The 25,291-nt window shown below is 44.5% G+C and overlaps 18 non-coding genes and 1 pseudogene across 18 annotated transcripts; all 19 read left to right on the forward strand.

The window, feature by feature from the left end:
* The first annotated feature begins 16,574 nt into the window (after positions 1-16,574).
* LOC124668767 lies at positions 16,575-16,666 on the forward strand. The gene has a single exon (XR_006991852.1). It is a non-coding gene; the product is annotated as a small nucleolar RNA R41 (small nucleolar RNA).
* A 104-nt stretch (positions 16,667-16,770) lies between these two features.
* Positions 16,771-16,843, forward strand: LOC124668805. The gene has a single exon (XR_006991885.1). It is a non-coding gene; the product is annotated as a small nucleolar RNA Z155 (small nucleolar RNA).
* Positions 16,844-17,010: 167 nt separating this feature from the next.
* On the forward strand, positions 17,011-17,123 carry LOC124668879. The gene has a single exon (XR_006991947.1). It is a non-coding gene; the product is annotated as a small nucleolar RNA snoR100 (small nucleolar RNA).
* Positions 17,124-17,508: 385 nt separating this feature from the next.
* Positions 17,509-17,602, forward strand: LOC124668817. The gene has a single exon (XR_006991896.1). It is a non-coding gene; the product is annotated as a small nucleolar RNA Z157/R69/R10 (small nucleolar RNA).
* A 63-nt stretch (positions 17,603-17,665) lies between these two features.
* Positions 17,666-17,799, forward strand: LOC124668882. Its single transcript, XR_006991950.1, has one exon. It is a non-coding gene; the product is annotated as a small nucleolar RNA snoR80 (small nucleolar RNA).
* A 161-nt stretch (positions 17,800-17,960) lies between these two features.
* On the forward strand, positions 17,961-18,053 carry LOC124668770. Its single transcript, XR_006991855.1, has one exon. It is a non-coding gene; the product is annotated as a small nucleolar RNA R38 (small nucleolar RNA).
* A 37-nt stretch (positions 18,054-18,090) lies between these two features.
* On the forward strand, positions 18,091-18,170 carry LOC124668806. Its single transcript, XR_006991886.1, has one exon. It is a non-coding gene; the product is annotated as a small nucleolar RNA Z43 (small nucleolar RNA).
* Positions 18,171-18,418: 248 nt separating this feature from the next.
* On the forward strand, positions 18,419-18,510 carry LOC124668782. The gene has a single exon (XR_006991865.1). It is a non-coding gene; the product is annotated as a small nucleolar RNA snR60/Z15/Z230/Z193/J17 (small nucleolar RNA).
* Positions 18,511-19,429: 919 nt separating this feature from the next.
* Positions 19,430-19,521, forward strand: LOC124668826. The gene has a single exon (XR_006991904.1). It is a non-coding gene; the product is annotated as a small nucleolar RNA Z152/R70/R12 (small nucleolar RNA).
* An 84-nt stretch (positions 19,522-19,605) lies between these two features.
* LOC124668820 lies at positions 19,606-19,785 on the forward strand. The gene has a single exon (XR_006991899.1). It is a non-coding gene; the product is annotated as a small nucleolar RNA Z112 (small nucleolar RNA).
* Positions 19,786-19,828: 43 nt separating this feature from the next.
* LOC124668892 lies at positions 19,829-19,965 on the forward strand. Its single transcript, XR_006991959.1, has one exon. It is a non-coding gene; the product is annotated as a small nucleolar RNA snoR2/U65 (small nucleolar RNA).
* Positions 19,966-20,020: 55 nt separating this feature from the next.
* On the forward strand, positions 20,021-20,141 carry LOC124668949. Its single transcript, XR_006992010.1, has one exon. It is a non-coding gene; the product is annotated as a small nucleolar RNA SNORD14 (small nucleolar RNA).
* Positions 20,142-20,674: 533 nt separating this feature from the next.
* LOC124668827 lies at positions 20,675-20,766 on the forward strand. Its single transcript, XR_006991905.1, has one exon. It is a non-coding gene; the product is annotated as a small nucleolar RNA Z152/R70/R12 (small nucleolar RNA).
* Positions 20,767-20,849: 83 nt separating this feature from the next.
* On the forward strand, positions 20,850-21,029 carry LOC124668819. The gene has a single exon (XR_006991898.1). It is a non-coding gene; the product is annotated as a small nucleolar RNA Z112 (small nucleolar RNA).
* Positions 21,030-21,072: 43 nt separating this feature from the next.
* On the forward strand, positions 21,073-21,208 carry LOC124668894. Its single transcript, XR_006991961.1, has one exon. It is a non-coding gene; the product is annotated as a small nucleolar RNA snoR2/U65 (small nucleolar RNA).
* Positions 21,209-21,263: 55 nt separating this feature from the next.
* Positions 21,264-21,384, forward strand: LOC124668947. The gene has a single exon (XR_006992008.1). It is a non-coding gene; the product is annotated as a small nucleolar RNA SNORD14 (small nucleolar RNA).
* Positions 21,385-21,455: 71 nt separating this feature from the next.
* On the forward strand, positions 21,456-21,592 carry LOC124668893. Its single transcript, XR_006991960.1, has one exon. It is a non-coding gene; the product is annotated as a small nucleolar RNA snoR2/U65 (small nucleolar RNA).
* A 418-nt stretch (positions 21,593-22,010) lies between these two features.
* LOC124668890 lies at positions 22,011-22,150 on the forward strand. The gene has a single exon (XR_006991957.1). It is a non-coding gene; the product is annotated as a small nucleolar RNA snoR2/U65 (small nucleolar RNA).
* A 59-nt stretch (positions 22,151-22,209) lies between these two features.
* LOC124668717 lies at positions 22,210-22,357 on the forward strand (annotated as a pseudogene).
* Positions 22,358-25,291: the final 2,934 nt, after the last annotated feature.

The raw sequence follows: 25,291 nt of genomic DNA on the forward strand, positions 1-25,291 counted from the left end.
ATACGTCTCCGACGTATCGATAATTTCTTATGTTCCATGCCACATTATTGATGATATCTACATGTTTTATGCATACTTTATGTCATATTTATGCGTTTTCCGAACTAACCTATTAACGAGATGCCGAAGTGCCGATTCTTGTTTTACGCTGTTTTTGGTTTCGAAATCCTAGTAAGGAAATATTCTCGGAATCGGACGAAATCAACGCCGAAGATCTTAGAATCCCCGGAAGCATCCAGAACACCCGAGAGTCGCCAGAGGGGGGCCACAGGCCCACCAGACCATAGGTTGGCGCGGCCAAGGGGGGGCCCGCGCCCCCCTATGGTGTCGTCGCCTCGTTGACCTTCTGACGCCGCCTCTTCGCCTATTTAAGGGTCCTCGACCTAAAACCTCGATACGGAAAAGCCACGGTACGAGAAACCATCCAGAGCCGCCGCCATCGCGAAGCCAAGATCTGGGGGACAGGAGTCTCTGTTCCGGCACGCCGCCGGGACGGGGAAGTGCCCCCGGAAGGCTCCTCCATCGACACCACCTGCCATCTTCATCAACGCTGCTTGTCTCCCATGAGGAGGGAGTAGTTCTCCATCGAGGCTCGGGGCTGTACCGGTAGCTATGTGGTTCATCTCTCTCTTATGTACTTCAATACAATAATCTCATGAGCTGCCTTACATGATTGAGATTCATATGATGATGCTTGTAATCTAGATATCATTATGCTAGTCAAGTGAATTTTACTTATGTGATCTCCGGAGACTCCTTGTCCCACGTGTGTAAAGGTGACGAGTGTGTGCACCGTGTGGGTCTCTTAGGCTATATTTCACAGAATACTTATTCACCGTTATGAATGGCATAGTGAAGTGCTTATTTATATCTCTTTATGATTGCAATGTGTTTTGTATCACAATTTATCTATGTGCTACTCTAGTGATGTTATTAAAGTAGTTTTATTCCTCCCGCACGGTGTAATGGTGACAAGTGTGTGCATCCGTGTTAGTACTTGGCATAGGCTATGATTATAATCTCTTGTAGATTATGAAGTTAACTATTGCTATGATGGTATTGATGTGATCTATTCCTCCTACATAGTGTGAAGGTGACGAGTGTGCATGCTATGTTAGTACTTGGTTTAGTCGTGTTGATCTTTCATGCACTCTAAGGTTATTTAAATATGAACATTGAATTGTGGAGCTTGTTAACTCCGGCATTGAGGGTTCGTGTAATCCTACGCAATGGTGTTCATCATCCAACAAGAGAGTGTAGAGTATGCATTTATCTATTCTGTTATGTGATCAAAGTTGAGAGTGTCCACTAGTGAAAGTCTAATCCCTAGGCCTTGTTCCTAAATATCGCTATCGCTGCTTGTTTACTCGTTTTACTCCGTTACTACTCGCTGCGTTACTACCGCTTGTTTATCGTCCCGGGCAAAGCACTTTTCCGGTGCCGTTGCTACTACTTATTCATACCACCTGTATTTCACTATCTCTTCGCCGAACTAGTGCACCTATTAGGTGTGTTGGGGACACAAGAGACTTCTTGCTTTGTGGTTGCAGGGTTGCATGAGAGGGATATCTTTGACCTCTTCCTCCCCGAGTTCGATAAACCTTGGGTGATCCACTTAAGGGAAACTTGCTGCTGTTCTACAAACCTCGCTCTTGGAGGCCCAACACCGTCTACGAGAAAAGGAGGGGGCGTAGACATCAAGCTATTTTCCGGCGCCGTTGCCGGGAGGAAAGGTAAAAGGTACTCACACTCCGGATCTCGGCTACTAAGCTATTTTTCGGCGCCGTAAGTACTCGAAGCTATTTCCTTTAGATCCTGCAATTGCATCTTTTTGTTTCTTGTTAACACTAGTTAGGCATAATGGAAAACAACAAAAATATGAGAGATCTTTATGAACTTTATCTTGAATTAGGACATGATGTGTTTGAAGAGAGAATTAAAAAAACCATGGAACTTTATATGCATGCTAATGGGAATGTTATTAATATGAATGCTTTGAACACCATTGTTGCTAATGCTATGGAAAATTCTAAGCTTGGGGAAGCTGGCTTTGATGAGCATGATCTTTTTAGTCCCCCAAGCATTGAGGAAAAAATTTACTTTGATGATACTTTGCCTCCTATTTATGATGATTATAATGATAGTAGCCTTTTGGTACCACCTGTTATGGAGGATAAATTTGATTATGATTACAATATGCCTCCTATATTTGATGATGAGAATAATAATGATAGCTATTTTGTTGAATTTGCTCCCACTACAACTAATAAAATTGACTATGCTTATGTGGAGAGTAATAATTTTATGCATGAGACTCATGATAAGAATGTTTCATTTGATAGTTATATTGTTGAGTTTGCTCATGATACTACTGAAAGTTATTATGAGAGGGGAAAATATGGTTGTAGAAATTTTCATGTTATTAAAATGCCTCTCTATGTGCTGAAATTTTTGAAACTATACTTGTTTTATCTACCTATGCTTGTTACTTTGCTCTTCATGAACTTGTTTATTTACAAGATTCTTTTTCATAGGAAGCATGTTAGACTTAAAAGTGTTTCTAATTTGCCTCTTGATGCTCTCTTTTGCTTCAAATACTATTTCTTGCGAGTGCATCATCAAAACTGCTGAGCCCATCTTAATGGCTATAAAGAAAGAACTTCTTGGGAGATAACCCATGTGTTATTTTGCTACAGTATTTTGTTTTATATTTGTGTCTTGGAAGTTGTTTACTACTGTAGCAACCTCTCCTTATCTTAGTTTTGTGTTTTGTTGTGCCAAGTGAAGCCTCTAATCGAAGGTTGATACTAGATTTGGATTTCTGCGCGAAACAGATTTCTATCTGTCACGAATATGGGCTGTTTTCTCTGTAGGTAACTCAGAAAAATATGCCAATTTACGTGCGTGTTCCTCAGATATGTACGCAACTTTCATTAGTTTTGAGTTTTCTGATCTGAGCAACGGAAGTATTTATTAAAAATTCGTCTTTACGGACTGTTCTGTTTTGACAGATTCTGCATTTTATTTCGCATTGCTTCTTTCGCTGTGTTGGGTGGATTTCTTTGTTCCATTACCTTCCAAGTAGCTTTGAGCAATGTCCAGAAGTGTTAAGAATGATTGTGTCACCTCTGAACATGTGAGTTTTTGATTATGTACTAACCCCTCTAATGAAGTTTATGAGAAGTTTGGTGTGAAGGAAGTTTTCAAGGGTCAAGAGAGGAGGATGATATACTATGATCAAGAAGAGTGAAAGCTCTAAGCTTGGGGATGCCCCGGTGGTTCACCCCTGCATATATCAAGAAGACTCAAGCGTCTAAGCTTGGGGATGCCCAAGGCATCCCCTTCTTCATCGACAAATTATCAGGTTCCTTCTCTTGAAATTATATTTTTATTCGGTCACATCTTATGTACTTTACTTGGAGCGTTTGTGTGCTTTTGTTTTTTGTTTTTGTTTGAATAAATGCTTGTGTGGGAGAGAGACACGCTCCGCTGTAGCATATGGACAAATATGTCCTTAGGCTTTACTCATAGTATTCATGGCGAAGTTTCTTCTTCGTTAAATTGTTATATGGTTGGAATTGGAAAATGATACATGTAGTAATTGCTATAATGTCTTGGATAATGTGATACTTGGCAATTGTTGTGCTCATGTTTAAGCTCTTGCATCATATACTTTGCACCCATTAATGAAGAAATACATAGAGCATGCTAAAATTTGGTTTGCATATTTGGTCTCTCTAAGGTCTAGATAATTTCTAGTATTGAGTTTGAACAACAAGGAAGACGGTGTAGAGTCTTATAATGTTTACAATATGTCTTTTATGTGAGTTTTGCTGTACTAGTTCATCCTTGTGTTTGTTTCAAATAACCTTGCTAGCCTAAACCTTGTATCGAGAGGGAACACTTCTCATGCATCCAAATACTTGAGCCAACCACTATGCCAATTGTGTCCATCATACCTACCTACTACATGGTATTTCTCCGCCATTCCAAAGTAAATTGCTTGAGTGCTACCTTTAAATTTCCATTCTTCACCTTTACAATATATAGCTCATGGGACAAATAGCTTAAAAACTATTGTGGTATTGAATATGTACTTATGCACTTTATCTCTTATTAAGTTGTTCGTTGTGCGATAACCATGTTCACTGGGGACGCCATCAACTATTCTTTGTTGAATATCATGTGAGTTGCTATGCATGTCCGTCTTGTCTGAAGTAAGAGAGATCTACCACCTTAATGGTTGGAGCATACATATTGTTAGAGAAGAACATTGGGCCGCTAACTAAAGCCATGATTCATGGTGGAAGTTTCGAGTTTTGGACAAATATCCTCAATCTCATATGAGAAAATTAATTGTTGTTACATGCTTATGCATAAAAGAGGAGTCCATTATCTGTTGTCTATGTTGTCCCGGTATGGATGTCTAAGTTGAGAATAATCAATAGCGAGAAATCCGATGCGAGCTTTCTCCTTAGACCTTTGTACAGGCGGCATAGAGGTACCCCATTGTGACACTTGGTTAAAACATGTGTATTGCGACGATCCGGTAATCCAAGCTAATTAGGACAAGGTGCGGGCACTATTAGTATACTATGCATGAGGCTTGCAACTTGTAAGATATAATTTACATAACACATATGCTTTATTACTACCGTTGACAAAATTGTTTCTTGTTTTCAAAATCAAAGCTCTAGCACAAATATAGCAATCGATGCTTTCCTCTTTGAAGGACCTTTCTTTTACTTTTATTGTTGAGTCAGTTCACCTATCTCTCTCCACCTCAAGAAGCAAACACTTGTGTGAACTGTGCATTGATTCCTACATACTTGCTTATTGCACTTGTTATATTACTCTATGTTGACAACTATCCATGAGATATACATGTTATAAGTTGAAAGCAACCGCTGAAACTTCATCTTCCTTTGTGTTGCTTCAATACCTTTACTTTGATTTATTGCTTTATGAGTTAACTCTTATGCAAGACTTATTGATGCTTGTCTTGAAGTACTATTCATGAAAAGTCTTTGCTATATGATTCACTTGTTTACTTATGTCATATACATTGTTTTGATCGCTGCATTCATTACATATGATTACAAATAGTATGATCAAGTTTATGATGGCATGTCACTCCAGAAATTATCTTTGTTATCGTTTACCTGCTCGGGACGAGCAGAAACTAAGCTTGGGGATGCTGATACGTCTCCGATGTATCGATAATTTCTTATGTTCCATGCCACATTATTGATGATATCTACATGTTTTATGCATACTTTATGTCATATTTATGCGTTTTCCGGAACTAACCTATTGACGAGATGCCGAAGTGCCGCTTGCTCGTTTTCCGCTGTTTTTGGTTTCGAAATCCTAGTAAGGAAATATTCTCGGAATCGGACGAAATCAACGCCGAAGATCTTAGAATCCCCGAAGCATCCGAACACCCGAGAGTCGCCGGAGGGGGCCACGGGCCCACCGGACCATAGGTTGGCGCGGCCAAGGGGGGCCCGCGCCCCCTATGGTGTCGTCGCCTCGTTGACCTCTCGACGCCGCCTCTTCGCCTATTTAAGGGTCCTCGACCTAAAACCTCGATACGGAAAAGCCACGGTACGAGAAACCATCCGGAGCCGCCGCCATCGCGAAGCCAAGATCCGGGGGATAGGAGTCTCCGTTCCCGCACGCCGCCGGGACGGGGAAGTGCCCCCGGAAGGCTCCTCCATCGACACCACCGCCATCTTCATCAACGCTGCTCGTCTCCCATGAGGAGGGAGTAGTTCTCCATCGAGGCTCGGGGCTGTACCGGTAGCTATGTGGTTCATCTCTCTCCTATGTACTTCAATACAATAATCTCATGAGCTGCCTTACATGATTGAGATTCATATGATGATGCTTGTAATCTAGATGTCATTATGCTAGTCAAGTGAATTTTACTTATGTGATCTCCGGAGACTCCTTGTCCCACGTGTGTAAAGGTGCAGTGTGCACCGTGTGGGTCTCTTAGGCTATATTTCACGGAATACTTATTCACCGTTATGAATGGCATAGTGAAGTGCTTATTTATATCTCTTTATGATTGCAATGTGTTTTGTATCACAATTTATCTATGTGCTACTCTAGTGATGTTATTAAAGTAGTTTTATTCCTCCCGCACGGTGTAATGGTGACAAGTGTGTGCATCCGTGTTAGTACTTGGCATAGGCTATGATTATAATCTCTTGTAGATTATGAAGTTAACTATTGCTATGATGGTATTGATGTGATCTATTCCTCCTACATAGTGTGAAGGTGACAAGTGTGCATGCTATGTTAGTACTTGGTTTAGTCGTGTTGATCTTTCATGCACTCTAAGGTTATTTAAATATGAACATTGAATTGTGGAGCTTGTTAACTCCGGCATTGAGGGTTCATGTAATCCTACGCAATGGTGTTCATCATCCAACAAGAGAGTGTAGAGTATGCATTTATCTATTCTGTTATGTGATCAAAGTTGAGAGTGTCCACTAGTGAAAGTCTAATCCCTAGGCCTTGTTCCTAAATATCGCTATCGCTGCTTGTTTACTCGTTTTACCGCGTTACTACTGCCGCGTTACTACCGCTTGTTTATCGTCCCGGGCAAAGCACTTTTCTCGGTGCCGTTGCTACTACTTATTCATACCACCCGTATTTCACTATCTCTTCGCCGAACTAGTGCACCTATTAGGTGTGTTGGGGACACAAGAGACTTCTTGCTTTGTGGTTGCAGGGTTGCATGAGAGGGATATCTTTGACCTCTTCCTCCCTGAGTTCGATAAACCTTGGGTGATCCACTTAAGGGAAACTTGCTGCTGTTCTACAAACCTCTGCTCTTGGAGGCCCAACACTGTCTACAGGAAAAGGAGGGGGCGTAGACATCAGGGGTTTCGCGACGAAGGCTATTTGTAGGCGGAAGGGCAGGTCAAGGGGCGTCGCGAGGGGCCCAGGAGACAGGCCGGCACGGCCAAGACCTGGGCCGCGCCGCCCTACCTCCTGGCCACCTCGTGGCCCCACTTCGTTGACTCTTCGGTCTTCCGGAAGCTTCGTGTGAAAATAGGCCCCCGGGCGTTGATTTCGTCCAATTCCGAGAATATTTCCTTACTAGGATTTCGAAACCAAAAACAACGAAAAACAACAACCGGCTCTTCGGCATCTCGTTAATAGGTTAGTTCCAGAAAATGCATAAATATGACATAAAGTATGCATAAAACATGTAGATATCATCAATAATGTGGCATGGAACATAAGAAATTATCGATACGTCGGAGACGTATCATGCCTTTCTCCGCAAGCTTCCTCAATATGCACCCTACATCATGCGGTTGATTTGCCTCAAATGGGATCAAGCTGGGCGTGGATACCTTATCACCCAATGCAGCCTCATCACCACTCACCATATGCGCATCCCCATCGTCAAGACCAACAAGAAGCCAAGGTTTGGCCCCGTTTCCTCCAAGGACAAGGATTAAGACATTGAGGAGGCCGATAGTGATGACTCCGACTATGTGATGCAGTCCATCAAGACCAAAGGGTGGTTCAAGAAGCACACCGCGCGCCTCAAGATGTCATTTTGCTTCAAGGAAGACCTCCAAGACCGGATGTACGACACCCACTTCCAAAACAACAAGATCCGTCAACGTCAAAAGGCCATGATGGTCCATATGAACATTCCCGTATCCGATGGCTCCGAGAACATCATCACCCCTCCGGAGGAGTGGAAATCCAAGCACAAGTGGACAAGCTCCAAAGACCCCATCACCGAGGAGGACTGTTGGGTCCGCGCTTCTCCGCCACCTCATGGCAAGGCTCAAGTTGAAGATGATGAGGATGAAGAGGAAGATGAGGAGGAAGATGAGGAGGATGATGACGAGGACGAGGAGGATGACGGCGATGAGTGATCTCCATGGGATGCTAGCATGCCTCTTTTCCCTTTTTGGTGTTCCGATGCCAAAGGGGGAGAAGATGTTCTATTAGGAAAACGGGATTTGCATGGGGATGCCAAGCGCTTGGTGCTTCTTTTTGGTCTTTTCGGCCTTGGCATCGTTTTACCCCTAGTTACCAGAGACTTTATTCGTATTCGTGTGCTTTGCTACTTGCTACTCTATTTGTGGGTCTCCCACCCCGGTTTGTAATAAGACCTCTTATTAGTAGCCTATGTGGTTTTCGGTATTCATCTATCATGGCTACACCATCTAGTTGGAGGCATAATTGTTGGAGTTTGGGTTTTCTCCAGGAAAATGTATGACTCATGCACTCAAACTCCTTGTATCGTAATGTGTTTCCTCTAGTTGTGCATATGCTATGATCTATGTCATATATCCTCATTGCATATGTGCTTGGTTTGTCAAATCTAGGGGGAGTTATGTACCTAGGATGTTGTGCATTTGTATTCAAATGCATATTCAAACTATGCACACATCTAGGGGGAGCTCCGTCTATGTTTTGCTAATCTTGGATCTTACCATAATATCTTGTGCTATATCACAAATTCTTGTGTTGTCATCAAACACCAAAAAGGGGGAGATTGAAAGAGCAAGATCTATCCATAAGTGTTTTGTGTGTTTGCTGACAACAATCGAATGTATTTCACCATGTGCATAGTTTGTTTTGCAAAGATTTGCAGGTGCACGGTGGCCTCGTTGATCATCTCAGGACTAGAAGACTCAAGATTAGTTGATAGTTTTCTGGTTTTGTGTGTGTATCGCGAGGCGACGTGGCTGGAGAGGAAACGAAGAAAAACCAGTTCTAGCTTGACTGGAAGTACCGGTACCAATAGCGGTAGTACCGCTATCACTACTGGTACCGGTAGCTGACACCGCTCTGACATTGCACGTGGAAAAGTTTGTAGAAGGCATTACGGTACCTTTACGGTACCTCAAGCGTTAGTACCGCTCCCAAGCGGTACTTCCGACATGGTACCGCACAGGCACCGTATATACCGATACGACACTAACGCCCTAGTACCGCGAGGAGTACAGTAGCTCCCAGCGACCCTTACGGTACCTAAGCGGTACCGGAAGCGGTAGTACCGCTTGTACCCCACGTGACACTTCTGCAAGCCGATTCAAAACTCAGAACGGTAGTTGCAATCCTATGAGCGGTAGTACCAGTTGTGCGGGAACTGCACATAATGGTTGGATTTGAGGGCCCCTATAAAAGGGGGCCTTCTTCCCCAGCTCGACCTAAGTCTTCTCTTTCTCTCTCGTCCATTGTTGTTGAGCTCAATTTCTTGAGGATTTCCCTCCCCATCCAACCAATCATGCCCAAACTATGAGGGTTGGTGGAGGAGACCCCGATCTATAATTCTACCAAAAGAGATTTCACCAATACCACCTAATCCTTAGTGGATGTTGATGTTAGGGTTTCTCTTGTGGGACTCCTTGGAGATGTGCTCCTATGAAGGCTAGCTTGGAGTTGTGCTAGCCCCATAGGGTGTTGGGATCCTCCGTCGTTGTGAAGCTCACCCCAACCTTGTGAACGAACCGCCGCCTCGACTGGCTACTTAGTGGAGAAGGGAAAGCTGTGGGGTTTTCTCGAGGAATAAGGTAAGGCCTGTGTGGCCGTTGGACCTTTGTGGTCCACACCTCCTCAATGCAGACGTACTCCCTTTTGTGGGAGGAACTTCGGGAAACACATCATGTCTCCTCTTCGTTCCCGGTTGTCCTGCTCCTCTCTCATACTCCTTTGTGGTTCCTTTACTTGTTGTGTTGCATAACATCATCCTAGGTTCACCGTAGCCACTAAAGCTTTCACCTTTAGTTCCGCATCGCATATAAAACTGAAAAAGACATAAAAAATTGGGTAGCTCCTATTCACACCCTCTAGTCGCGCCTACGATCATTCACTAGCACACAATGGAAGAGCGGGGGGGGGGGGCTGAGTCTCTCCTTCCATTCTGTGTGGGTTTGAGGAGTCCCGGGAGAAAGACGGGGGTTGATGAAGAGTAAATACACTTGGCGTACCTAAACTTGGCACACTTACCCGCATCAGTCACCGTACACATAAATACTCAATATATGTTAACTAAACATGACCGAGTGGTTGTATCGGTCACTGGCGAGCGTACAACGTGTATTTTGCTGGTGTGGCCTACATTTGATCTGAGTTGACCGTCCACATTGTAACTTTTTTTTTGGAAAAGACCCCCCGAATCCTCTTTCTTCCTCCCTTTCCACTCGTTCCTACACACGCATGGGAGAGGCTATTGCCACCGTCCCGTCGCGCCACCATTCCAGCCTCCCCGGGACCAATTGGTGCGGCCGTTGACTCAGGATGTAGGCCTGCATCCTTGCATCGGGGGAAGCCCCAAATCAAACGAATCACCGGCGTGTTCCTGAAGTCCAGTCGTCGCTTTCGTCGATTGTGCCATCGCCACGGAGCCTCCTTCTGCCTCCCTCAACCTCGTTGTCGCATTCAAGCTGAGAATCCGGTCTAGATGGACCTCATCCGCTCATCCCTCGCTCCACCATGCCTTTCCTTGGGGGGTTTGGAGGGGCGTGCGTCGGCGGTCCACATATGCGCACGCTGGCGTCAAGGCACCATGGGGAGCCAGCCACGACGAACGGCGAGAATAAACCCAAGGCTCCACGGCGCACAAACCAACCTCCACGCGTCCGCCGCCGCTGATGTTCACTACAGGAATGGGAGGCTATGCCGAGGGCCAGGCTATACGCCGACGGCCAAAAGTCGGGGCCGTCGGCGTATGGCCCGGCCAGGCCAGCCTGCCCTTTCAACACTCGGCGAAACGTGGCCGTCGGCGTAGCGACCTCTACGCCGAGGGCAGCCCTCGGCATATCTTTGGCCCTAGGCGTAGACAGGGCTACGCCGACGGCCACCCTCGGCGTAGGCTATTTTTCAAATTTGTCTAATTTTGTAAAAATCATAACTAATTCATATGATGTCAGAAAAATGCGTATGAGGTATCAAAATGTTCAGAAAAACATCCTCTATCCATTTATGTCAAAATCATGCATATTTAAATCATGTAGAATAACATGTTAACATAGAAACAATTCAATCACTTTCTTATATGTTCTCAGGTCCCGTTTTAGCCAGATGGCAATTTAAACGAAGTCAGAAAATCTCGCGGAGCCGCATGACATCATTTTATGTGTCCTAGTAACCACTCCAAAAGATGGAATTGGGATACAACAATTATTTTGGAAAACCCTTCACGAACAGGGCTATCAAGTCCGGATTTCTATGGCTTTTAGGGCAATGAGTAGGAAACGGCCCGTGACACCGCATAGTTTGTCGGAACGAGACCATATTTGGCACGTGCGTGGTCCCTGGGATGGGAAGAAATGCCCCGGGAGCGCATTTCCAATCCGACACATGGGCGATGGTTTTTTCATTTTCGGGGTGCCAAAACAGGTTTTTTTGTGAAGGAACTACATGGGGCGCATTTTAGTATTGCGCGAGACCTCTGCGTAGTGGTAGGACACCGCCTTCGCACCCCATATCACATGTTATATGTGCGCGCTAGCTATCTGGGAATCCATGCGGCTTCCTGCGGTGTCCCGCCGAATCCGCTGGAAACTGACCGGATTTGAACTAGGGCTACACTTTCTGTCGCTCAATAAATTCCGCAAAAATTGTTTTTAGGTCTATGACATATCAGTTTATGTGCTAATTTTTGTCCGTTTAGCGCGATGGTAAACGGGTGCACCAGCGCGCCGGTACGGCCATACCGCATCTCCGTGGGGCCCCTTTTGGCCAAATGACAATTTAAACAAAGTCAGAAAATCCCGCGGAGCCGCATGTCGTCATTTTATGTGTCCTAGTAACCACTCCAAAAGTCGGAATTAGGATACGGAAATTATTTTGGAAAACCCTTCACAAACAGGGCTATCACGTCCGGAGTTCTATGGCTTTTAGGTCAAATGAGTAGGAAACGGCCCGTGACACCGCATAGTTTGTCGGAACGAGGCCATATTTGGCATGTGCGTGGTCCCTGGGATGGGAAGCAAGGCCCCGGGAGCGGATTTCCAATCCGACCCATGGGCGATGGTTTTTTCATTTTCGGGGTGCCAAAACGGGTTTTTTTTGTGAAGGAACTACATAAGTCGCATTTTAGTATTGCGCGAGACCTCTGCGTAGTGGTAGGACACCGCCTTCGCACCACATATCACATGCCATATGTGCGCGCTAGCTATCTGGGAATCCATGCGGCTTCCTGCGGTGTCCCGCCGAATCCGCTGGAAAGTGACCGGATTTGAACTAGGGCTACACTTTCCGTCGCCCAATAAATTCCGCAAAAAATGTTTTTAGGTCTATGACATATCAATTTATGTGCCAATTTTTGTCCGTTTAGCGCGATGGTAAACGGGTGCACCAGCGCGCCCGAGTACGGACATACCGCATCTCCGTGGGGGCCCGTTTTGGCCAAATGACAATTTAAACAAAGTCAGAAAATCCCGCGGAGCCGCATGGCGTCATTTTATGTGTTCTAGTAACCACTCCAAAAGTCGGAATTAGGATACGGCAATTATTTTGGAAAACCCTTCACAAACAGGGCTATCACGTCCGGAGTTCTATGGCTTTTAGGGCAAATGAGTAGGAAACGGCCCGTGACACCGCATAGTTTGTCGGAACGAGGCCATATTTGGCATGTGCGTGGTCCCTAGGATGGGAAGCAAGGCCCCGGGAGCGGATTTCCAATCCGACCGATGGGCGATGGTTTTTTCATTTTCGGGGTGCCAAAACGGGTTTATTTTGTGAAGCAGCTACATGAGGCGCATTTTAGTATTGCGCGAGACCTCCGCGTAGTGGTAGGACACCGCCTTCGCACCACATATCACATGTCATATGTGCGCGCTAGCTATCTGGGAATCCATGCGGCTTCCTGCGGTGTCCCGCCGAATCCGCTGGAAACTGACCGGATTTGAACTAGGGGTACACTTTCCGTCGCTCAATAAATTCCGCAAAAAATGTTTTTATGTCTATAACACATCACTTTATGTGCTAATTTTTGTCCGTTTAGCGTGTTGGCGAACGGTGCACCAGCCCGCCCGATACGGCCATTTCGCATCTCGCGAGGGGGCCGTTTTGGCCACATGGCAAATTGGGCGTCATATTTGGATTCCTCTAATTTTTAGGTTCAAATGATGATATGTATGTTATATTTAGATTCCTCTCATTTTTCTGATCGATTTAGACATATTATTTGTGGAATTTTGATTTTCCGATTTAAAGATATTAATTATTCAATATTAAATAGAAAAAAGACCAAAAAATAAAATCATTTTATTTTTATTTGAATTCAATATTATTATTACTTATATATATTCATTGTTGTCTACTTAAGTAATTGTTTGGGATTCAAAAATAAAGAAGTGTGCATCACGGTTCAAGGGTTAATAGGGTTGATATGCTATTATTATCGACAAGAGGTGTCAATTCTATAATGGAAGCTCATCCGAATGGAACCAAGAAGTTAAGCGTGCTCGAGGGCTGGAGTAGTGTGAGGATGGGTGACCGACTGGGAAGTTTAACCATGATTGTAATTTGACATAAGATTAAGTGTAGTTAGAGTTAAGAGTGTATTGGGTGAAAGATAAACAAGTAAAAAAAAGAAAAAAAGGAAAAAATTGTGTAAAAGAAATTAAAATTTTAAAAAATTTAAAAGTCTATGCCTAGGGTTTTGCCGTCGGCATATAGAAAAAAATATTTTTTTTTCGATTTTTTTTTTTGAATTTTTTTGGAAACGGGAAATTTGAATTTTTTAAAAGTCTATGCCGAGGGTTTTGCCGTCGGCGTAGCGTGCTACGCCGAGGGGCGGGCTACGCCGACGGCGATAGTGCCTTTGCCGAGGGACTTACACGCCGAGGAGCTATGCCGAGGGCGGCCCTCGGCATAGCCTACGCCGAGGGCCAAAGCATGCTACGCCGAGGGTTCCCGGCCCTCGGCATATAGCCCCATTCCTGTAGTGGTTGTCGCATTGGCCTGGCGTTGCTTGCCGTGCCCTTTCTAGCCGGTAGCGAGCGACCATAGCACGACGCGGGCGCGTGGTGCAGGGGTGGTGCCTCCGCGCCACGCTCCTCTACAAGGCGGTGTCACCCTGCAGGTCACGCCTCCGAGGTTCATCCTCGTCAGCAGATTCCTTTTCCTTTTTTAAAATTTTCAATTTAGCCCATTAAATTTTTGTTATTCAAAAATAGCCCCTCTAAACGGTAGTGGCTGACACGTGGGGTCAGATGTAGGCTACGCCAGCAAAATACGACGTTGCACGCTTACCAGTGACCGATACGACCACTAAGAGCATCTCCAACAGACGCGACAAAAGACGTGCGCGCTAAATAAACCGCTAGTTTGGTGCGCGCGGGAGCCCGCGTGAACCTCCAGCGGGCGCACGAAAACGCTGCGCGCGTTAAAAGATTTGCCGCGCCCACTCTTCTGCGCTATCCCGCGCGGGAAAGTTGCCGCTTCGGCTACTGCGCGCGCTATAAACGACACGCGCGCCGCTGAAACTTCACCGCCCGTGTGTCGCTCCACTGTTTCGCGCATCGCTCTGCCTCCCATGTCGCACGAGCACTGTCGCTCCGCCTCTGCCGATGCGATGCCTCCTGCCGCTCCTCCTCCGGCTACCGCGGCGTTCGTGTGCGGCCAAGCGGCCGCTTCGACGCAGAGATTCGCTCCTGCGAGGAGCGCATCCGCCTCGGCACGTTCGAGACGGCGCATGAGGCGGCGCGCGCCTACGATGCCGTCGCATGGCACCTCGGCCGCTGCCGCCGCACAATGAATTTCCACGATGTGTGGACGCGGGAGCAGGCGGAGGCGCTCGCGCCGCCGTCGCCGGCTGTCACACGCTGCATAATAACTTTCGCCATTCTGCGCGCTGCATAATACATTATTCGACGGAGGAACGTATTACGCGCCAGAGCACGCGCTGCATAATACAGCGTCCGGCGGAGGAAAAACTAGAGGCAAAATTTTTAGTCAGTGATGCTCTAAGAGCATCTCTAACAGAGCCCGTAAATCCCACCGGAACCGAACTTTTCCGGCGGATTTACGGGTTCGGGCCGAAACTGGCGCAGATCAGCGCCCGAAAAAGTGGGCCGACCCGAATTGGAAGTTCAGGGGCCCGAACAAATCGCCGCATGACCCCTATTAAAAGGGTTCGCCGAGGGGAGTTCGGGTCGCAAACCCTACTCCCCTCCGCCGTCTTCTCTTCCTCCGCCGCCGCCAGTCCCCCGCTCCGACGAGCAATCCACGCGCAGCCAGCCACCGCACCTCCAACCTCTGCCGCACGATGGCCTCCCGTGGAGGTGCTGGCAGCCCAGCCGCCGGATTGGGTGGCGGGGAGTCGCCGCCGCGTCCGCCCGTATTCCGCACCGAGGAGGAGCGGCGGAAATGGGTCCGCTCGGAGGGCGCGCGCAAGCGCAGCGCCCGCCGGTGGACCAACAGGGGGCTCACGCCCCCGGGGAAGCTCGCCAAGTACGCGCTAGGAGGCGAGGGGTCCTCCACCGGCGGTTCGCGACGCCTCCGTTGGTTCGAGTCGGAGGAAGAAGAGGAGGAGTCGGAGGAGGAAGAGTCAGAGGAGGAGGAGGAGGAGGAAGAAGAGGAGGAGGAGGCGGAGCTGGCTGTCGTCGCGCATACGGCGGTGACGGTCGTGTCCGCCGAGGACTACGTCCACGACGACGAGGAGGAGGACGCGGTTGTCGCTCAGGTGGCGGCCGTGTCCGCCGCGGAGGCCCGTCGACGCTGGCGCCGCGACGAGGCCGACGCCGTCCGGCGAGTCCGGAGAATACGAGGCGGCGCGCCGTGAAGAACGCGCCCGCCGCTTCCAGCAGGAGATCGTCGAGCTCGACGACGACTAGGAGCTCCAAGCATCCGCCGCCTCGCCTTCCACCGCCACCACCGCCGACGTCGCGCGTAGAGGCCGCCTGGCCGATTTTTGGGCAAAATTAGATCGCGCTGCTGCGGATATTAGTTAATTTACGTTATTAGTTTGAATTATGTAGTGTTTGGTGCTCAATCGGAGCAACAACTATCGTCTATTTGTGTTCATCGATGAATTCTCCCGCGAGATTTCCGATTACATGTTTTCAGTTCGTGTTTTACGGTTTCTGTTCTGCGCCACTGCTAAAAACGGACAAACTCTCGTTTTCGGGAGACTGAATCCTTCCTTTTCGGTTTGCGTTTTTTCGGGCTAGGCTAGAAATGCTCTAAGCTGTGTAGGGTAGGTGAGGCGGGCAAGCATGCCATGTTAGATACCCAGCGTTTATGGAGTAGCCGATGAGTTCCGCTTCTGGGTTGGCGCACTATTAGGTCCAGGTCCAGCGTCTAAACTGGCCCAGCCCAACGTTATAACAAGTCAGGCCCAATATGCTAACTTGCCGGTCCAATACGAACCCAACAAGCTGAGCTTATGTTTGCTTCGGGAAACCCTAGCCCACCAGCACCGTTATATAGGAGACGCTCTCGTCCCTCTCTTTTCGCCGCCTCCGGCATCCTCTGCAAATCGTCCTCTGGTTCGCAAGGCTCGGCGATTTTCCATGCATCCCAAAATCTTCCGCTCGTTCGATCTTTTTTCCCTCTTCTGCCTGCGTTGTTAGATCTAATCTGAGGCTGTGATGATGAAAAATACCTACCTATTTTCTGAAGGATCTCGATCCCTCTGCAGAGAAACCAATCTATTTGTCTGAGCCTTCTAAGATCTTTGTAACTTCTGCAATCTGTTGCTACTAGATGCTTTCGTAATTTTCTTTGGTTCTTTTTTGCCCTTTAATTACTGTTGGAAAATCGCAAGATTTGTCGAGTTGATGTGATGATAACCTTTCACAGAAAATCGTGTTGACTAAAATTACAGACTACAATTATCTGATCAACTCCTGAAATCTTTGCTGAACTGATCTTTTCTCATGTTCCTCTAATTCTTCACCTCTTCTATTGGTGATGCGAAATCCTAATCTGAATAGACTTCGTGCTAGTATGTCCCGTTTTGTCTTATTGTTAATAATGCCGTCCGTGCACAACAAGCCGATGCTCTGGATGAGAAGAGGAAGGAAGCATGGTAATGTTCACGGAGATTGACTGAACTTGGTCTGCATGTCTGCTCGCCCTGACGCTTTCGGGCTTTGATCTCGCGGGCCTGGATTTGACGCACATTGTTTACTCATACCATCTTAAACATCCTGCAGCGTTTGCACAACGCACGGCCCTGCCTGCTTCTAATGGGTAGACTGCAGTCAGTTTCTGTTATTCTTTACATGGTAGGAAGAAAAGCTAGGAAATACTTTACACAGGAAAGTGCATGGCAACGTTGGAAATAATCTGATTGTTGGCGTTCGTTTTGACTGTGCACCTAGCCGAATTGTTTAGTACTGTGGTAATAGACTTCAATGCTCAAATATCAAATTATTCAGAAGATAGGGATAGGCAGTTGTTTGAGATGCAGTACGTTTTAAGTAGTATTTGAAAACAAGTAGCATCGATCAATCTATTATTGTTCTTGTATTCATTCATTCGTCTCTGTTTGTAGTGTCTTATTATGATTTTTGAGCTGTGATGATACATTGTGGACTAGAGTTTCTGATACTGCCACTTCTGTAGTATTTGAAGACAAACCCTTGGCTGTCTGAGCTCCAGGATTTACCAAATCTGTTTGTTTTAGATTTGATCGACCTTGTCTTTAAGGTGTCATGGGTCCATTACCAATTCCAGAGGATGATTTAAGTTCCTCATGGTGTAATGGCTCGGACGCGACACCCGATTCTTTGATGTGTGGTATATCCTGATTGGTGGCTTTCATTGTGCCAGCTGATCTTGGAAACGCCACGTATAATTAAATGTTTGTTTTGACTATTTGGTTCAGTTATATATAAAATAAAGTAGGTTGAACTTTGAAAGTGGAAGTGTTGGCTCTGGCGACATTGTCATAAGTTCTTTAGATAGATTCTTCAAAATTATGCGATACTCATTTCAGCCTGAAGCTTATTTTGTTGAATATATGTGGATGATGATATCACAAGTAAAATACAGTTATCCCTGTCTTACTTCTTCGGAAGGGTGCTGAGTATACTTTATAATCTGACACATCCACCTCATTGGACATTGTTGTTTTGACTTTCGTATACTGGACTGGGATGATTGATATTTGGTCTCGTTCGTCGTAACTGGCATTTGTTTGCCTTGCCGACTACCCAAATTCTGAGTCCTATGTGTATATATTTGTTTTCATTGTATTTAATGATTTATTGCTGTTGATTAAACTAGATATATCGACAAGCATATGTCTCAATTGTCTGTGGAAACCTGATGTTTGGTGAGGACTTTGATTTATTAATGTTTCTGGTAATGTGTTATAAAATGGATGTGTTTGATGAAGTTGTTTTGTCACGCTGAATTGCCACCCCTTTTGGTTGATTTTCTAAACCATGTTAGCTTTGTGGAGTAAATTGGCATATAAGGTTGGATGATGATTACAAGTGCATAGTTCAGATGATCTCACTGTGATTACTTGAACAAATAGTCTTTCGCTCCTAGCTGATGACATTTACTGCCAATTTTGATAAAAATCTGCGTCAAACTATATTACTGTCTGCTTCGCAGCTGTCTAAGGGCTCCTTCGATTCAAAGGACTTGCATAGGAATTGTATAGGATTTGGTTCCTATGGGAAAATTTCCTATACATGTTGTTTGATTCATAGGAACATATCCTATAGGAAAAATTCCTATGGGAATCTTGTAGTCTAATTCCTATAGGAAAAAAGCATTTGCTCATACCGCATGAAAAAATTCCTTTGCTACAATCAAACACACTTCATCTTCCTATAGGATTCAAATAGACATGTCATTCCAATCCTATGGCTTTCCTATTCCTATGCTTTTCCTATCCTTTAAATCAAAGGAGCCCTAAAATTTGTCTCCAAATTTTGTTTGTTATTGCTCTATTTTAAATATTTTTCACTAGTTGATCTAATAAAGAAATAATTCTCCCTTTGTACCAATATATAATCTGCTATACTGCCAATGCTGATAAAAATCTGCGTCAAACTATATTACTGTCTGCTTCGCAGCTGTCTAAAATTTGGCTCCAAATATTGTTTGTTATTGTTTTTCACTAGTTGATCTAATAAATAATTAATTCTCCCTTTGTACCAATATATAATCTGCTAAAAACAATTTTGAGAATTAATTATCTTTTAAAGGTTGCCATGTTATTGTTTCTGAAATTGTAGGATTTAATGTCATGTTCAATGTTGCCTATTGTACTGTCTCTTGTAACTCTAAATCAAAATGAAGGATTATCTGTTGCCATTTCTTAGGCAGTCACATGTACTATCTGGAGATGCTATGTAGGCTGGCAGATGATTTTTCAGGTCCAATAGGATCATAGTGGATTTTGGGGAAGGCCAGCTCCTTCACAGTTGATTGATTTCTCTTCCATCCATTTAATTTGTTTTTTTTGATTCGTGATGCAATGATGATTCATTTAGGTTTTTGAGTGGTGGCAATTGTCACCGTGAGCCCACAAACCAAAAACGACTTCTCTTTCCACTGAGCATTGCCTTGATTCATCTATCCCTCCCACTTCCATCTATGCTGTTTGTTTGTTGCTTCATTTGCTTTCCTTTATCTTTGTTATAGTTCGTCTCAGTGAAGAGCTCTTGACCAGGAAGTGCCGTATGACACTGTAAACAGCAGCTGCTTCTCTGCCGTTGTAAGTGTCCATCCTTTATCATAACCTCTGTGGTTTGGTCTAGGATGGGATACCATTTGCTCCGGCTTGATTCAGCTGTGTGCGTGATTTTAAACGGGTCTCTGAGTGATTTATTGGATGTTTTCTATCTTAATATTTAGTTGCTCTTATTTTGGCCTGATGCCACGTCTCCGGTAGCCACAAGCATTGACTGGAGATGCTACATTGTGCCAAGAGGAAGTTTCACATTTGATAGGAACCTGTGGCTGCAAATCTATGGTTACACAGAGCCGTTTTTTGTGATTACACCACAATCTGTAAGCTAGCCGTTCTTTCATTTGCTTTGGATGTGAGGAACTCACTTGATGGTGATGATGATAAAACTAAGGCTTGTTTCTCAAAACATTCGCAGTTGCTGCCTAAGAGCTTTCGCCCAGCCAGGCTTGAGAGCTAGTGCTGCTAATTCCTTCCTTGGATGTCTGAGCCATTCTAATTTTCCAGTTCAGTTTTTTCGCTCCTAGCTGATGACCTTAACTGCCAATGCTGATATAAATCTGTGTCAAACTATATTACTGTCTGCTTCGCAGCTGTTGAAGAGTTGTCTCCAAATTATGTGTCATTTCTCTATTTTGATTTTTTTACAAGTTGATCTATTAAAGAATTAATTCTCCCTTTGTACCAATATAAAATCTGCTAAAAACAATTTTGAAAATTAATTATCTTTGCAAGTTTGCCATGTTATGGTTTCTGAAATTGTAGGATTTAATGTCATGTTGAATGTTGCCTATTGTAGTGTCTCTTGTAACTCTAAATCAAATTGTAGGATTATCTGTTGCCATTTTTTAGGCAGTCACATGTACTATCTGGAGATGCTATGTAGGCTGGCTGGTGATGTTTCAGGTCCAATAGGATCATAGTGGAATTTGGGGAGGCCAGCTCCTTCACAGTTGATTGATCCTTACAAACTGGAGCCTCTATGTTTTTCTCTTCCATCCATTTGATTTGTTTTATATGATTCGCGATGTGATGATGATTCATATAGGTTTTTGAGTGGTGGCAATTGTCACCATGAGCCCACAAACCAAAAACGACTTCTCTTTCCACTGAGCATTGTCTTGATTCATCTATTCCTCTCAATTCCATCTATGCTGTTTGTTTATTGCTTCATTTGCTTTCCTTTATCTTTGTTATAGTTGTCTCAGTGAAGAGCTCTTGACCAGGAAGTGCCGTATGACACTGTAAACAGCAGCTGCTTCTCTGCCGTTGTAAGTGTCCATCCTTTATCATAACCTCTGTGGTTTGGTCTAGGATGGGATACCATTTGCTCTGGCTTGATTCAGCTGCGTGCGTGATTTTAAACGGGTCTCTGAGGGATTTATTGGATGTTTTCTATCTTAATATTTGGTTGCTCTTATTTTGGCCTGATGCCACTTCTCTGGTAGCCACAAGCATTGACTGAGATGCTACATTGTGCCAAGGGGAAGTTTCACATTTGATAGGAACTTGTGGCTGCAAATCTATGGTTACACAGAGCCGTTTTTTGTGATTACACCACAATCTGTAAGCTAGCAATTCTTGCATTTGATTTGGATGTGGGCAACTCACTTGTTGGTGATGATGATAGAACTAAGGCTTGTTTCTCAAAACATTCGCAGTTGCCGCCTAAGAGCTTTCGCCCAGCCAGGCTTGAGAGCTAGTGCTGCTAATTCCTTCCTTGGATGTCTGAGCCATTCTATTTTAAACGGGTCTCTGAGGGATTTATTGGATGTTTTCTATCTTAATATTTGGTTGCTCTTATTTTGGCCTGATGCCACGTCTCTGGTAGCCACAAGCATTGACTGGAGATGCTACATTGTGCCAAGGGGAAGTTTCACATTTGATAGGAACCTGTGGCTGCAAATCTATGGTTACACAGAGCCATTTTTTGTGATTACACCACAATCTGTAAGCTAGCAATTCTTGCATTTGATTTGGATGTGGGCATCTCAATTGTTGGTGATGATGATAGAACTAAGGCTTGTTTCTCAAAACATTCTCAGTTCCCGCCTAAGAGCTTTCGCCCAGCCAGGCTCAGGTTGTCTATGTCCTGTTTCATATTTGTCTTCTTATATGGTACCTCATGGTTTTGAAATTGCATGTAACGTAATTGTTTTGAACCACATAATTGTTCTTATGGTATCTCATGGTTCTGAATTGTTGTATGTTACTGTAGCAGCTGCTGCTTCTTTTTGATTGTAATTGTCCATCCTTGGTCATAACCTCTGGTTATGTCCTGGATGGTACAGCTTTCACACCTGGTTGATTTTAAACTGGTTTTATCTAGTTTTCTTTCTGCTATTTGGTTGCTCTTTATTTGGGCCCGATGCCACGTCTCTGGTAGCCACATGCCTTGACTGGAGATGCTACATTGTGCCAAGAGGAAGTTCTTTCACATTTGATAGGAACCTGTGGCTGCAAATCTATGGTTACACAGAGCCGTTTTTTGTGATTACACTACAATCTTTTAGTAGGCTAGCAATTCTTGTATTTGGTTTGGATGTGGGCAACTCAATTCTTTGCGATGAGGATAGAAAAAGGCTTGTTTCTCAAAACATTCGCAGTTGCCGCCAGGCTTTCGCTCAGCCAGGGAATTCTAGCAAGAGCTTTCGCCCAGCCAGGCTTGAGAACTAGTGCTGCTAGTTCCTTCCTTGGATGTCTGAGCCTTGCTAATATCTCCATTTTAATGTACTCTTTAGTTTGCTATTTGTCTTTTGGATTTACCAGACCTAAAGTGGTTTGATGCAATATGCTAGGCATTGGCATAATTCTGCCTTTGTTGCATTGATTGCCCCGAAATGGCTCTCTTTGTCTTCATAATTGATGATATGATGAGGTGGAGGTTATTCAATTCCTTGATAGAGCAAGGCTTGTTTCTCAAAACATTGGCAGAGGTTTCCTCTAACCATGCTAGAGAGCTAATGCTTAGTTCGTTGGATGTCTTGAGGATGGAGAAGGTTTATATTGGGTCTTAGACTAGGTATGTCCGCCATTGGAGAAGGTTTATATTTGGTCTTAGACTAGGTATGTCCGCCATTGGCTGCCATTTAATTTCTTGGATGATGATTCCCTTAACATACTTCTATAGTCATGCCAAATGGATGGCAAACCTTTCCCACTATGCTTATTGTCCTATCTAGGTAACCTGAAGTGATGTTTTCATGGGTGGACCTAGCGCCCCTCTAGCCTTGTTCATTTTACTTATGGCGCGACCGTTGCATTTTGTCATTCTCTCTATTGATTTTGTTTGAAATTTTGTCTTGAACTTGCTTGTCCGGTCTTCTGGATGCTTTTGGGTTTGCCATTGGATGTTTTGACTAATGGAATGATTATTTTGTGAAGATGATATGTTCGCAAAGTTAGCTTTGCAGAAGTGGAATGAAAATTGATATTTCGTCTTGTTCATGGTAGATGTAGTCGTTTGCCTTGCTAGCTGAACCGTACTGCTAAGAAGGCTTCTCTGGCTACAGTTTCTGACCAAAAAAGATGAGGCGCAACAAGATAGAGCACAAACGGGAAAATGATGGATGGTTTTGATGATTAGAATGAGAGGGCTAAGTAGGTGGAATGTTTACAGCACTTTTGCTTGCAGCTGGCAACATCCTGCTATCTCTGGCTCTATAGAAGCAACTTATTTGACTATTTCTACTTTGTTTGGCTGTGAGAAACTATGAGGTTTGTGTGTACAGAGAGTTTTGTGCCTGTAAACCCGATAATAGTGTGCAAGGAACACCTACTATATGCATCCCTGAAGCATTGTTGAGTTGATGTGGGCTACCAGGGAACCTTTGTATTGTTTATTTGATGCCTTCGGTGTTGAGTGTTCATCAAGTGAGATGTGTAAGTTGTTGTGATTGCAGATTCTAGGTTGCATTTGTGTGGTGAGTTTAAACTATTTGCTTTGTATTGAAACTAGTGTAATATCCATGTGTTTCCATGGCTCCATAATTTTCTTTCTTTGTCAAAGATGCCTGTCCATGTGTTGCCATGGCTCCATGAAATAATATTTTAAAAATAACGTCGATAGTCACTGAAAAGATTCTTCCTCTAAATTTTGTTCAACTCTGGCAGCTTTGTCACACCATAAAATTTCACTCACCCACATATTGTGATAATATTCTATACTAAAAACTAATTCAACATGGTTTTTTAGATGTGGAGTAGAAACAATATTCTATACTAAAGAGGGTAGGCCGCTCATCTCCTTCGGGATAAAAATGTAACTTAAATTTGGAGTGTCCATCAACATGTTGCATGAACATAAATATAAACTAGACAACATAAATAACCATACTACGTGGAAGTGAAGCATCAACAATCGTATTTTTCTTTGCAAGGAGACGATGCAGAGGCTGTGTACTCAACTTGTTGGTGTTGGCCATCATTCGTCTCTCCCTATCTTCCATGTGGCATGGACAATCACCGTAATTTTATAACTTTCTCAATTTCATATAAAGAGGGATAGGGATTTGGTGCACATAGGCACCAGTACTACCTCCACTTTTATCTTTTTAAAAATTAAAAAACCTCATATTTTTATATTTTAAGAAGTTACTAGGAAACATGTCCGTGCGTTGCACCGGATGATAACAATCAACGTTGCGGAAGCACAAAGCCTTTTTCTTTGATACACATGAATGCGGCGTGTCACAAAAAAAAAAAAAACCAGCTTCAATGTGTCCTTGTCGTGCACCGACATTTCCTACTATGTCCGCCACTCCATCCAGGCCATATCATCCTACTTTGTTAAGGCCTTCGCCACTATCGGAGACGAGGCCTGGAGTAAGTAGAGGAAGATGGATAAATTGTTTGGGGAGGTGTGAGCAAGCGGATGCGACACTGAGGCCTTCGCCGAATATCCGGAAAAAATCTATGACACGGTACTTTTTTGCTTGTGTAACACCCGCTTCAAGCATTAACATGTCACAACATGAATCCTGGATTTCTTCTTCTTAATGAGCCAGCTACACTTAATAATTCAAATTCCCATATTTTTCATGAATCGATTTCTACATGATCAAAACATGTGGTAGTTCTAAATCTCAAGCCCGCGGCCATTCATCCAAGACGCGAAATAAATGCTACGACAAGATATATTCATTATACGGGAAGAGCGGCCTCTTCTGCAATCGGAGTACATTGGTGATTCAGTTTAGTTACCTGTCTTACACAGAAGCTGCTACCAGACTTAATGGCTCGATCCCGCACACAACCATAGCAGGAAGCTCTCTCAAATTCTCCTAATCTGTAATAATTTATAAGACCACCACATAGTAGAACCGATTTTCTTTCTCCGGTCTCAATTTTCTATTACCAATCTGTGTCCGAGTGGATGTACAGGCATGCAAAGCAGTCTCAGTCTTGTATGCCTATTCTCTGTCCGACCAAAGAACTATCGTTCACGCCAGTAGCTCGGCGTCGATGACGTACATGGCGAAGAGGAGACACGCCAACGCGGCTAAGGTTGCGTGGCACGACCATCACATGAGAGCCTGGTACGCGTTCTCCTGCGGCATTGCGACCAGGGCCCTCGCCGGCGACATCGGCTGGTGTGCCGCCATCAACACCTAGAGGATACATACCCGGATCAGAAAAGTCATC

Source organism: Lolium rigidum, chromosome 6 (genome assembly GCF_022539505.1).
Source record: "Lolium rigidum isolate FL_2022 chromosome 6, APGP_CSIRO_Lrig_0.1, whole genome shotgun sequence".
Classification (NCBI taxonomy): Eukaryota; Viridiplantae; Streptophyta; class Magnoliopsida; order Poales; family Poaceae; genus Lolium; species Lolium rigidum.